This window comes from Lontra canadensis, unplaced genomic scaffold (assembly GCF_010015895.1).
Source record: "Lontra canadensis isolate GAN:19392208 unplaced genomic scaffold, GSC_riverotter_1.0 scaffold77, whole genome shotgun sequence".
NCBI classification, from domain to species: domain Eukaryota; kingdom Metazoa; phylum Chordata; class Mammalia; order Carnivora; family Mustelidae; genus Lontra; species Lontra canadensis.
This window is the reverse complement of record NW_022631071.1, coordinates 4,789,031-4,802,079: the sequence shown is the minus strand read 5'-3', so window position 1 is coordinate 4,802,079 and position 13,049 is coordinate 4,789,031. Positions and strand designations below refer to the sequence as shown.

The 13,049-nt window shown below is 35.5% G+C and overlaps 1 pseudogene; it reads right to left on the bottom strand.

The window, feature by feature from the left end:
* Nucleotides 1-3,051: 3,051 nt before the first annotated feature.
* LOC116881804 lies at nucleotides 3,052-4,360 on the bottom strand (annotated as a pseudogene).
* Nucleotides 4,361-13,049: the final 8,689 nt, after the last annotated feature.

Below are 13,049 nucleotides of genomic sequence, written 5' to 3'. Positions count from 1 at the left end.
CACCCAGATCCTTGATAAGCTTCCTTTCAAAACTTCCTTCAGCTTTAAAATATAGCTAAGCTACCACTGCTTGAAAGTAGGGCTATAGACAATGCATGCAGTAGGCCCATCTAGACATACCCTTCATGGGCATAATTCCATGTTCCAGAACTCCCTGGCCCCAAATAAGAATGTACTTATTTTGTATCCTAACATTTTAACACTCTAGTTTTTTTTAAAGTTTTTATTTATTTATATTTAAAATTTTTCCTGAAGATTTTATTTGTTTGTTTGTTTGTTTATAGAGCATACAAGCATGGGGAGGGACAGAGGGAGAGAAAGAGAGAATCTCAAGCAGACTTTGCACTGGATACAGAACTCAATTCAGGGCTCATCTCATGACTCTGAGATTATGACCTGAGTCTAAATTGAGTCACATGCTTAACTGACTGAGCCACCCTGAAGACCCTTTTAAGTTTTTATTTTAACTTCAGTTAGTTAATGTACAGTGTTATATTAGTTTCAGGTGTACAATATAGTGATTCATCACTTCCATAAAACACCTGGTGCTCATCACAAGTGCATTCCTTAATCCCCATCATCTATTTAATCTATACCACTTCTTTATCCATTCATCTATGGATGGACACTTGGGCTGCTTCCATATCTTGACTATCATAAATGATGTTGCAACAACATAAGGGTGTGTATATCTTTTCAAATTAGTGGTTCTTTTTTTCCTTTCGGTAAGTACCCAGTTGTGAAATTATTGGATCATATGGTAATTCGATTTTTAATTTTTTTGAGGAAACTTCATACTGTTTTCCACAGTGACTCCACCAATTTGCATTCTTATGAAGAGTGTAAGATGACTCCTTTTCTCCACATCCTCATCAAGACTTGCTATTTCTTGTCTTTTGTTATTTCTAGCCATTCTGGCAGGTGTGAGGTGACATCTCATTGTGGTTTTCGTTTGTATTTCCCTGAAGCTTAACGACATTGAACTTCATTAGTGATGTTGAACATAATGTGTCTGTTGGCCATCTGCATGTCTTCTTTGGAAAAATGCCTATTCAAGGCCTCTGCCCATTTTTAATTGGATTATCTCTTTTGGGGGTATTGAGTTTTATAAGCTCTTAATGTACTTTGGGTATTAGCCCTGTATTGAATTTAACATTTGTAAATATCTGCTCACATTAATAGGTTGCCTTTGTGTTGTTGCCAATGGTTCCCTTCACTGTGCAAAAGGTTTTTGCTCTGGTGTAGTTTCAGCAGTTGCATTTTGTTTTTGTTTCCCTTGCCTCAGGAAACCTATCTAGAAAAATGTTGTTATGGCTGATGTCAAAGAAATTACTGCCTCAGTTTTCCTCTAGAGTTTTTACAGTTTTAGGTCTCCATTTAAGTCTTTACTCTATTTGTATTTATTTTTGTGTGTGCTATAAGAAAGTGTCCAGTTTCATTCTTTTTTTTCTTTTTTAAGATTTTATTTATCTATTTGACAGAGAGACAAAGCAAGACAGGAAATACAAGCAGGAGGAGTGGGATATGGAGAAGCAGGCCTCCTGCCAAGCAGCAGCTCAATGCAGGGCTTGATCCCAGAACCCTGAGATCATGACCTGAACTGAGGGCAGATGCTTAATGACTGAGCCACCCAGGTGCCCCTCCAGTTTAATTTTTTTGCATGTAGCTATCCAGTTTCCAGCACCACTTTTTGAAGAGACTATCGTTTCTCCATTATATATTCTTGCCTCCTTTGTCATAGATTAATTGACCATATAATCATGAGTTTATTTCTGGGCTCTGTAATCTGTTCCATTATGTTTGTTTTTGTGCCAGTACCACACTATTCATTATTACATCTTTGTAGTATATCTTGAAATCTGGGATTGTGATACCACCAGCTTTGTTCTTCTTTTTCAAGATTGCTTTGACTATTTGGGGCCTTTAGTGAGTCCATAGACATTTTAGAATTTATTGCTTTAGTTATGTGAAAAATGTTATTGGTATTTTGATAAGCATTGTTTTAATATGTAGATTGCTTTGGCAACATGGATATTTTAACAACATTCGTTCTTCCAATCCACAAGCATGGAATATCTTTCCATTTGTTCATGTTATCTTCAAGATCTTTCATCAATATTTTATAGTTTTCAGAGTACTTTACTTGGTTAAGTTTATTCCTAGGTATTTTTTTTCTTTGTGGTGCAGTTGTCAATGGAACTGTTATCTTCGGTTCTCTTTCTGGTATTTCATTATTAGTGTATAGAAATGCAAAAGGTTTTTGTATACTAATTTTGTATTTTGTGACTTTGCTCAGTTCATTTATCAGTTTTGATAATTTTTTTGTGGAGTCTTAGGGTTTTCTATGTGTAGTACAATGTCATCTGCTAATAGTGACTACAAATAGTGAAAGTTACCAATGATATGCTTTTTCTTTTTTCTTTTTTTGTTGTTTGGTTGCTGTGTCTAGTAATTCCAGTACTGTGTGAATAAAAGTGGCTAGAGTGGGCATCTTTTTTTCTGATCTTAGAGAAAAGTCTCTCAGTTTTTCACCATTGAGGATGATGTTCATTGTGGGTTTTTCATATATAGCCTTCATTATGTTGAGTGATATTCCCTCTTAACCTGCTTTGTTGAGGGTTTTTATCATCAATGGATATTGTACTTTGTTCAATATTTCTTCTTTTATTAAAATGATCATGTGATTTTTATCCTTTCTCTTTTTAGTATGATGTATCACATTGATTGTTTTGTGAATACTGAACCACACTTGCATCCCAGGAATAAATTCCACTTGATCATGGTGAATGATTTTTTAAAATGTATTGTTGGATTTGATTTGCTAATATATATATATATTCTTAAGACAGAGAATAATTTATTCACACCTTCAGAGAAATAGATAGCTTCAGTCTATAACAAAATATTGTATTTTAAAGCATAGGTCAGTAAATGTATATGAAACTATACACCACTATATACAAATCAACTGATCAAAGCACAACTTTTCAGTGTTCAAAACAAAATAAGCTTCCTTGTAGAAGCAACACCTTTGTGACACTTTTAACTTTATTATTCCCCTCTTCCTTCTTCACTCTCTCCTTCAACAATATCCACACCAACCTCCTCATAATCCTTCTCAAGAGCAGCCATGTCCTCATGGGCCTCAGAAAACTCTTCTTCCTCCATGCCTTCACCCACATACTAGTGACCAAAGGCACACTTGGCATACATCAAGTCAAACGTGTCATCCAGGTGGGCCTAGGACTCAGCAATGGTTGTGGTGTTGCTCAGAATGCATACAGCTCTGTACTTTGACTAGGTCTCCCCCTTCATAATGGGAGGCTAGTAATCAATGCCAACTTTGAAGTCAGTGGGGCACCGGTCCACAAACTGGATGGTATGCTTGGTCTTGATCATAACAATGGCAGCATTGACATCTTTGGGAACCACATCACCATGGTACAACAGGGAGCAAGCCATCCATTTACCATGGTGAGGGTCATATTTCACCCTCTGGTTGGCTGCCTCAAAGCATGCATTGGTGATGTGTGCTACAGAAAGTTATTCACGGTAGGTTTTCTCAATAGAGATGACAGGGGCATATGTGGCCAGAGGGAAGTGGATATGGGGACAGGGCACCTATTTGTCTGGAATTATGTCAGATCAACATTCAAGGCTCCACCATATCTGAGGAAAGCAGTGATGGATACAATTTGATTTATCTACCTATTTAGGTTAGTGTAGATTGGGGGAATTCAATATCAAGGTTTCTATGACAAATGTCATAGATGGCTGTGTTTTCTACTGTGAAGGCAGAGTCAGAGTTCTCCAGATGCATTCATCTGGTGTGAGTAGTGAGGATGGAGTTGTAGGGCTTAACTACAGCTGCAGAAACCTGGCGGGCTGGGTAAATGGAGAATTCTAGCTTGGACTTCTTGGTCCAAAGATGTGGAAAACCAAGAAACCCTGAAGACCTGTGCACTGGTTAACCAGTTACTGAATTCGATCTAAGACAAGGTCAGTGATCTCCTTGCTAATGGTGTAGTGCCCTTGGGCATAATTATTGGCAGCATCTTCCTTGCCTATGATGAGGTGCTCAGGGTAGAAAAGCTGGCAGTAGGTGCCAGCATGAACTTCATCAATGAGTGTCTTCTAGGTCTACAAACACTGCCCTGGGCCTAGTGCTCTACAAACACTGCTTGCCAGGACCCGTCTCACTGAGGAAGATGTTGAAGGAGTCATCTCCTCCTCCAATGGTTTTGTCACTTGACATCTGGCCATCAGGCTGGATACAAAATTCCAGGCAACTGAGCTCCCAGAAGGCATTGCCAATCTGGAAACCAGACTAGTCAACATGGATGAAGATGCATTCACACATGGTTGCTGATTTGCAGCTGCTGAGCAGATGTTGTAGAGGAAGAAGAGAGGTTGTTACTTCTTACAGCATGATTCTTAGGTGGTCAGTGTAAGAGAACCTGCCTTGATCTGCTGATATTTTGTTGAGGATTTCTGCATCTATGTTCATCAGCCATATCAACTGGTAGTTTTTTTTTTTTTGTAGTGTCTTTATCTGATTTTCATATTAGGGTAATGCTGGTTTCATAGATTGAATTTGGAAGTTTTCCTTCTATTTTTGGGGATAGTTTGAGAAGAATAAACATCAACTCTTCTTTAAATGTTTGGTAGAATTCACTTCTGAAGTCATCTGGTCCTGGACTTTTGTTTATTGGGAATTTTTTGATTACAGATACAATTTCATTGTTAGTTATTGGTCTGTTCCAATTTTCTATTGCTTCCTGATTCAGTTTTGGAAGGTTATAGTTTCTAGGAATTTATCCATTTTTTCTAGCTTGTCCTATTTGTTGGCATATACATTTTCATAATATTCTCTTTTAATCTTCTGTATTCCTGTGGTGTCAGTTTTTCTCCTTCATTTCTGATTTTGAATCCTTTCTCATTTTTATCTTGATGAGTCTGGCTAAAGGTTTATTAATTTTGTTGATCTTTTCAAAGAATGAACTCCTGGTATCATTGATCTATTCTATTGGGGTTTCTCAATCTCTATCTCATTTATGTCTGCTCTAGTCTTTATTATGTCCGTTATTCTATTGGTTTTGGGCTTTGTTTGCTGTTTTTTCCAGCTCCTTCAGGTGTAAGGTTTGGTTATTTATTTGAGATTTTTCTTGCTTTTTGAGGTAGTCTGTATTGTTACAATTTTCCCCTTTAAATCAGCTTTTATTTCATCCCAAAGATTTTAGATTGTTGTGTTTTCATTTATCTCCATATATTATATTATTTTCTCTTGGATTTATTCATCAACCCATTGGTTATTTAGTATCATGTTATTTAGGCTCTGTGTACCTGTGTTTTTTCCAGATCTTTTCTTGTGAATGATTTCTGGTTTCATACTGTTGTGATCAGAAAAGATGCATGATATGATTCGATATTTTTATTTATTGAGACTTGTTTTGTGATCTAACATGTGATCTATTCTGGAAAATGTTCCACATCCACTTGAAAAGAATGTGTATTCCCTTGGTTTTGGATGTAATGCTCTGAATATTTCTGTTAAATCCATCTGGTCCATTGTGTCATTCAGAAGTTGATTTTCTGTCTGGAAGATCTAACCATTGATCTAAGTGGGTGTTAAAGTCTTCTCCTATTATTGTATTACTGTCAATTTCTCTCTTTTTGTCTGTTAATAGTTATTTTATGTATTTAGTATCTCCATTTTGGTGTATAAATATTTAAAATTATTATATCCTTTTACTGGATTTTCCCCTTTACCATTACATAGAGGCCTTCTTTGTCTCTTGTTATGTCTTTTTAAAATATTTATTTATTTTAATGATTTTATTTATTTATTTGTCAGAGAGAGAGGGAGAGAGACTGAGATCACAAGTAGGCAGAAAGGCAGCCAGAGAGAGAGGGGGAAGCAGGCTCCTTGCTGAGCAGAGAGCCTGATGTGGGGCTTGATCCCGGGACTCTGAGATCATGACCTGAGCCAAAGGCAGAGGCTAAACCCACTGAGCCACCCAGGCTCCCCTATCTTATTTTATTTAAATTCAATTAATTAACATATAGTCTATCATTAGTTTCAGATGTAGAGTTCAGTTATTCATCGGTTGCATATAGCACCATGTTCTCATTACATCACATGCCATCCTTAATGCCCATCACCCAGTTACCCCATCCCCCTACCCAACTCCCCTCCAGCAGCCTTCAGTTTGTTTTCTATAGTTAAATGTCTTTTATGGTTTTCACCCCTCTCTGATTTTATCTTATTTTATTTTTCCCTCCCTTCCCTTATGATCCTCTGGTTTGTTTCTTAAATTCTACAAATGAGTGAAACCATATGATAATCATCTTTTTCTGATTAACTTATTTTGCTTAGCATAATACCCTCCAGTTCCATCCACATTGTTGCAAATGGTAAGAGTTTATACTTTTTGATGGCTGAGTAATATTCCATTGTGTATATATACCATCTCTTTATGCATTCATCTGTCAGTGGACATTTGGGTTACAGTCTGGTTTAAAGTCTGTTTTGTCTGATATAAATATTGCTTCCCTAGGTTTTTATTTTTTTAATTTACATTTACATAGTAAATGTTTTGCCAACCCCCAATTTGAAACTGTATGTGTCTTTAGTTCTGAAGTGAGTCTCTTGTAGGCTGTATATTGTTCTTCCTTTTTTATGAATTCACTCACCCTATGTCTTTTGATTATTGTATTTAGTCCATTTACATTTAAAGTCCTTATAGGTATATATTCATTACCATTTTGTTACTTGTTTATGGTTGCTTGTGCAGTCCTTCTCTGTTATTTTCTTACTGACTTTCCTTGTGGTTTGGTGGCTTTTTTTTGTGCTATGCTTTTATTTCATTCTGTTTATTTTTTTGTATCTATTATAGTATTTTGATTTGTGGGTAAAATGAGGTTCATAACATCTTATGCATATAGCAGTCTGTATTAAATCGAAGGTCACTTAAGTTTGGACCCATTCTAAAACCACTAAATTTTTACCCCCTCACATTTTATATATATGCTGTTATACAATTTATCCTTTTATTTTGTGAATCCCTTGACTGATTTTACAGATATAATTGATTTTATTGCTTTTGTGCTTTAATATCCATACTGGTTTTATAAGTGATTAATCTATTACTTTTATTATATGTTTTCATTTACTGGTGACATTTTTGCCTTTCATAATTTTCTTCCTCCTGATTATGGCTTTTTCTTTCCACTCAAAGTATTCCCTTCGATGTCTCTTGTAAGACTGGTCTGATGTTGATGAACTCCTTTAACCTTTGTTTGTTTGGTAAACTCTATCTTTCTTCTGAATGGTAGCCTTGATGGATATAGTATTTTTGGTTGCAGATTTTTTCAGTTCAACACTATGAATATATCATGCCACTCTCTTCTGGTCTGCAAAGTTTCTGCTGAAAAATCAGCTGATAACCTTATGGGGTTTTCCTTGTATATATCTTTCTCTTGTTGCTTTTAAAATTCTCTCTTATCTCTACTTTTTGCTATTTTAAGTTTTATGTGTTGTGGTGTGAACCTCCTTGGATTAATTTTGTTGGAAGTTTTCTGTGCTTCCTGGATCTGGATGTCTCTCTCCCTCCCCAGATTAGGGAAGATTTCAGCTATTATTTCTGCAAATAAAATTTCTTCCCCTTCTCTCACTCTTCTGGGATCTTTATAATGTGAATGTTATTATGCTTGATGATGTTGCTGAGTTCCCATAACTTATTCTGATTTTCTTTTCTTTTCTTTCTTTCTTTTTTTTTTCTGTTCAGCTTGGTTGTTTTCCATTACCCTATCTTTCAGGATGCTAATCTAGTCTTCCTCCTCTAATCTGCTATTGATTCTAGTGTACTTTTAAAATTTCAGCTCTTGAGCTTTTCATCTGACTAGTTCTTTTCATCTGACTAGTCCTCTTTGTTGGAGGACTCACTGAGATCCTCCACTCTTTTCTCAAGCCCAGTATGCATATGTTCATTATTTTGAATTCTTTATCAGGCATATTGCTTATCTCAGTTTTATTTAGCTCTTTTGCTTTGGTTTTGTCGTATTGTTTCATTTGGAACATATTCCTCTGTCTGCTCATTTTGTCTTTGTTTCTATGTATTAGGAAAGGCAGCTATGTTTCCTGATCTTGAAAGTAGTGGCCTTATGAAGAAGTGGCATTGTAGTGCCATGTAACACAATATCCCCTCTTCACCAGAACCATGGGTTTTTCCTGTATGGGTTTTGTGCACCCTACTATTGTGGCTGAATCACGTTTGCGTTTGGTCCAGTTGCTTGCTATGGCCTGCTTTGCCAATTGTCAGTACATTGGGCAGGGTGCTTTAGTTGATATAACCCACCCTTCCAACACCAGAACTCAGTATACTTATTTTAATTAAATAGAATATAAATTATAATAAATGGATGATAAAAATGGATAGATTTTTACTCTTTTGTAAACTGTGCCTAATATTTATAAATAATCTGCATAAAATGGATAAATGATGACAAAATGGACAAATTAATGGACATTTATAGTTTCTTCATCATGTGTTTTTATTATAGAGTTCTATATTACACGTTGTCACCTTACCTAAGGGACCATCTTGTAATTCACATAAGTGTCTATAACAAAACTATTAAAATCATCAGGATAAAAGCATGCTCCAAATAGTCACCTTTGAGATATTTCTACCCTTAAAACATAGAATTAGAAAGCTGGAATGGACCTCAAAGAACACATCCATTATAAACATCTCTCTCACAATATCCTAGATAAATGGGCATTCAGACTCTGATTAAATTCCAAGAATTGAAAGCTTTGCACTTTTTATATTTTCTATAATATTTCAATGACCTTTGATTACAAATACATCTTCCACATCATGAGGTAGCTGGTGCAATTAGATTCAAGATTTAACAACTGCTGAGCTATGGATCAAAGCCAGTCATTTTCAACCTTTGCTGTAGTTGGGTTAATTTTAGCTTTGGAATACAGAGGCAGGTTTTTTTGTTGTTGTTTGTTTGTTTTTAATGTGAATGGTATCTAGGGATTCATGGATGTGTTTGAGGACTGTTCTAAATTCTTAGCTAAAGCCCTCCATGTAGTCTTTAGACTGAGGAAGCAGCTCACACTGGATGCCCAGGGAATTTAATAGAAGCATTATTTTTCTGATGTACTGTTCTCTAGTTTAACAGTCATCTGAAGTACTTGTGACATGTGGCAAGCCAGAGATATCAGCTTAAAAAGCATTCTACAGTAAACATACTAATTTGGGTGAAGCAAATGTACTCTTCAAAGATGTTTGCAAGATAGCTCTGATCTTCCTTTTCAGTCAATTGAATTTTTAATACATGAAAGAGACTCAAATTAAAATAAATATTTTCAGCAAAAATTGGTCCCTTCATGGAAATCTTTTAACCACTTGACAAGATGCGTGCAATGAACATTAGTCATTCTGCATTTCTATGTACCTGTCCCTATAATTTAATTGTGGAAAATGACCATTAAGTAATAACTTGTGGCCATACTTTCATGTACAGGTTCATGCAATTACTTTGGTATTATAATTTTGCAAATAAATAAAAATTACATCTTAATATTTGTTCTCTAAGTTCATTGCAAGATATAAGGAAGTCTTTTGTCATATAAAGATTTACAAATTGAAAATATAGTTTCCAGCTAAGGCAATTTATCACCTACAATAATTTTAGGGAAGAATATAAACTATTTTCATCTGTGTTAATTACCATGCTACCTTACTCTCATTTTCTATTATGTGCTTGAAATATTTGCTGCCCACAATCTCACTCTATTTTCTGTATCTACAAATAAGATAATTCAGGGATACCTAGGCCTATATTCCTCAAGTGAAAAGTTCAAAGATAAAAGAGATTCTTTGGTTAACAAGAAAACACCTAACCTATATTTTTGGAGTGGGGAAATAGAAGTCAATCAAGGATCTTAAATTTAGAATATCCCAATTCTACCATTTCTAGGTTATATACCAGATAAACTTCTATACTTCTATGCTTTTTAAGTTTCTCTTCTTTCCAAAAGGTAGGGGTGCGGAGGGAGGAGAAAGAGGGAGAGAGGAGAGAACTATTAAGAGAGGTTTTTGTGACTTGCCAAATACCATATTTAATATATAAAAGCTAAAACCATAAATATCTCTTAAGTTTTTTTCTAAAGTGGGAAGATATCATGTTTACTTGAACCTATTGCCTGTAAGAGGGTGTGTATGTGTGTATGTGTGTGTGTGTGTGTGTGTGTGTGTGATTGCCACACTAAATGGGCATTTAAATAATTTCTTTTATCAGTGCTGTACGCAGAACTCATGCAATGCTCTATAAATGAAAGAGAAAAGAAATGCTTTTATTCTTCCAGTAATGAAACCATTCTTCATAGCAGTACATTAACAAGCCTTTGTTTGCATTTCAAGGTGGGAGGTGGTGGTGGGGAGCAGATCCTGGATCCCAATGGCCACTACCTAAAGAAAAAATAATTTTGAGAACTACCAAAATACAAATGACAGCATCTTTTAAAATTTATTCCAAATGTTCAATTTCACACTGACTTGGATCCACTGTTAGAACTTTATAAGATGAATTCTTAACATTTTCTTTATGCATGAAGTTCATGGAGCAGCAGTGGAGGCAGTTTTCTCAGGGTTCAGTGGGACTGTTTCTCTCAACTATTATAATACTGGAGATTCTCTCCTAGTTGCATATATGGACTCTTTCCCAACACACATATACACTCCATGAATTAGAAAGGGAAGCTTTGTATGTAAAGATGGTGCTGTTTACTGCCACAGTTCTCTAACTTTATAAAATAGCTACTTCCATAGTTCTCTAACTGTATAAAACAGCTACTTACTAAGCAGCCCCTTGTAAAATTTGAGGCCAAGAGATGGACCTAGAGGACTAGTCATTGGTTGCCTACACGCTCATTTAGAGTTCTGCTAATTCTCAAAGAAATACATGCAGAGAACTGCCAAAAACTGTCAGAACTCCATTAAATACATTTTGATAGCAATTAAACCTTCCATGCTTATAGGAATGCTCCCAAAATATCAGCCACCCAGAAATTCACCAGTTATTGAGCATTATCCAGATATACTAGACTATACAGATCATTTTGGGGGCATAATCTAAATATTCTCGTCTGTTTAAGGAAATATTTTTCTGCATCTATGGACTTATATAAGAGCCAGGTCATGCTTGCATTGTAAGGAATAAGACAAAATAAATATCTATTTACTCATTAGTTGAAAAGGACAATTTACTCATTAGTTGAAAAGGACAGGGAATATGAAAGATTAAGCATCTATTTACTCATTAGTTTTTTGCTTGAGGTCTGAAATATTTAGTTAGCCTTACTTAAAAAGGATTTTGATTCATGCCATGTTAATGATAGTCTTCAGTTGAATAGCCTTCCATATGAACCATTCATACATTAGCTGGCATTTAAAATAGATGAAGATGGACAATAAATAGATCTTAATATTACTTTTTCAAGGTTGTGGGATAAAACCAAATGTTTTGGGGGCATTTATGCACAAGCAACTTAGATGACCTCACAGCATTATTAATATGTAAAATTCTTACTGCCTGTTTTTTGCAAAAAATGTGTGCTGCATGTCACTATAGGCATTAAAAAACTTTCTATATTTTATAGACCAGGCAGACATCAAAACTGTAGCAATAAGTTTTTGTCTATTTTGGGTTGCATTTAAATGTCTCTCATTTCATTGTCTATAGATTTTTCTCAGTCTGCTCATCCAAGGTAGTTAATCAAATGATTTTTACAATTAAACTATGCTAGATTTTTAAAAAAAATGACCAAATGTGAAAAGAAAATCCACTTCCCATATTTTAAAAAGTATTCAGTTAATGCTTTCAGTACATCTGAGTAACTTACATAACTTCCATCCATATATTCAATGTCTAAGAATTCGGCCTAAGGAAATAATCATGGTTGTGCACAAAATACACCCACGAAGTGCTAATCTCAGTGTTATTTTCAATATCTCAATGTTGAAAACAAACTAGCTCTTTCTGCCATCTTTCTGCACCACCATAATGGTGCACATGAATGTCCTGACAGATGTCTCAAGAGTACTAACCAAGCTGAAAAGAGAGGCAAACACCAGGTTCTCATTAGGCCTTGCTCCAAAATCATCAACTGGTTTCTAAATGTGATGGTGAAGCATGGTTACACTGGCGAATTTGAAATCACATGTGATCACAGAGCTGGGAAAGTTGTTGTGAACCTCACAGGCAGGTTAAACAAGCATGGAGTGATCAGCCCAGATTTGATGTTCAACACAAAGATCTAGAAAAATGGCAGAATAATCTACTCCCATCCTGCCAGTTTGATTTCATTGTACTGATAACCGCAGCTGGCATCATGGATCATGAAGACCTAGAGGGAAAATCCTACGTTTCTTTTTCTAGGGATGGAATACATACATGCAAATAATTCCTCAATGGATACACACACACACACACACACACACACACATACACACGCACACACACGGTCTAAATGCTCCACAACAATTAAAGAAATTAAGGTTTATTAATTAAAGAAATAAATTAAATTAATTTATTAATTAAAGAAATAAAGGTTGCAAGCACACATTAGAATACTATTATCTGCATAAACACATACATGCAACTTACATAGATTCATGACTGGTTCTTTCTAAATGGAAGGATATGGAGTGCTGTCTGTTTTATTTTTTCTCCCAAATAATAACTATTTATTTAGCTCAAAAATATGGAGGTCAACAATTTGAGCTGTTTTCATCTGGGTGGTTTTGAAGATCTAGGTTAGGCTCAGCTGGTCTTTGCTATGGCTCATACATATCTACGATTGACTGCTGGATTCACTGGTGATTGGTGAGCTGTCTGGTGGCTGGTTAACTGTTTGCTGAGATGGATTCTTCTATCCTCCAGTAGACTAGCTCAAGCCTGTTTACATATGGTAAAGTTCTAGACTCACCAAATCCATAAATACCAACACACGGGTGTTTTTCAAGCTGTTT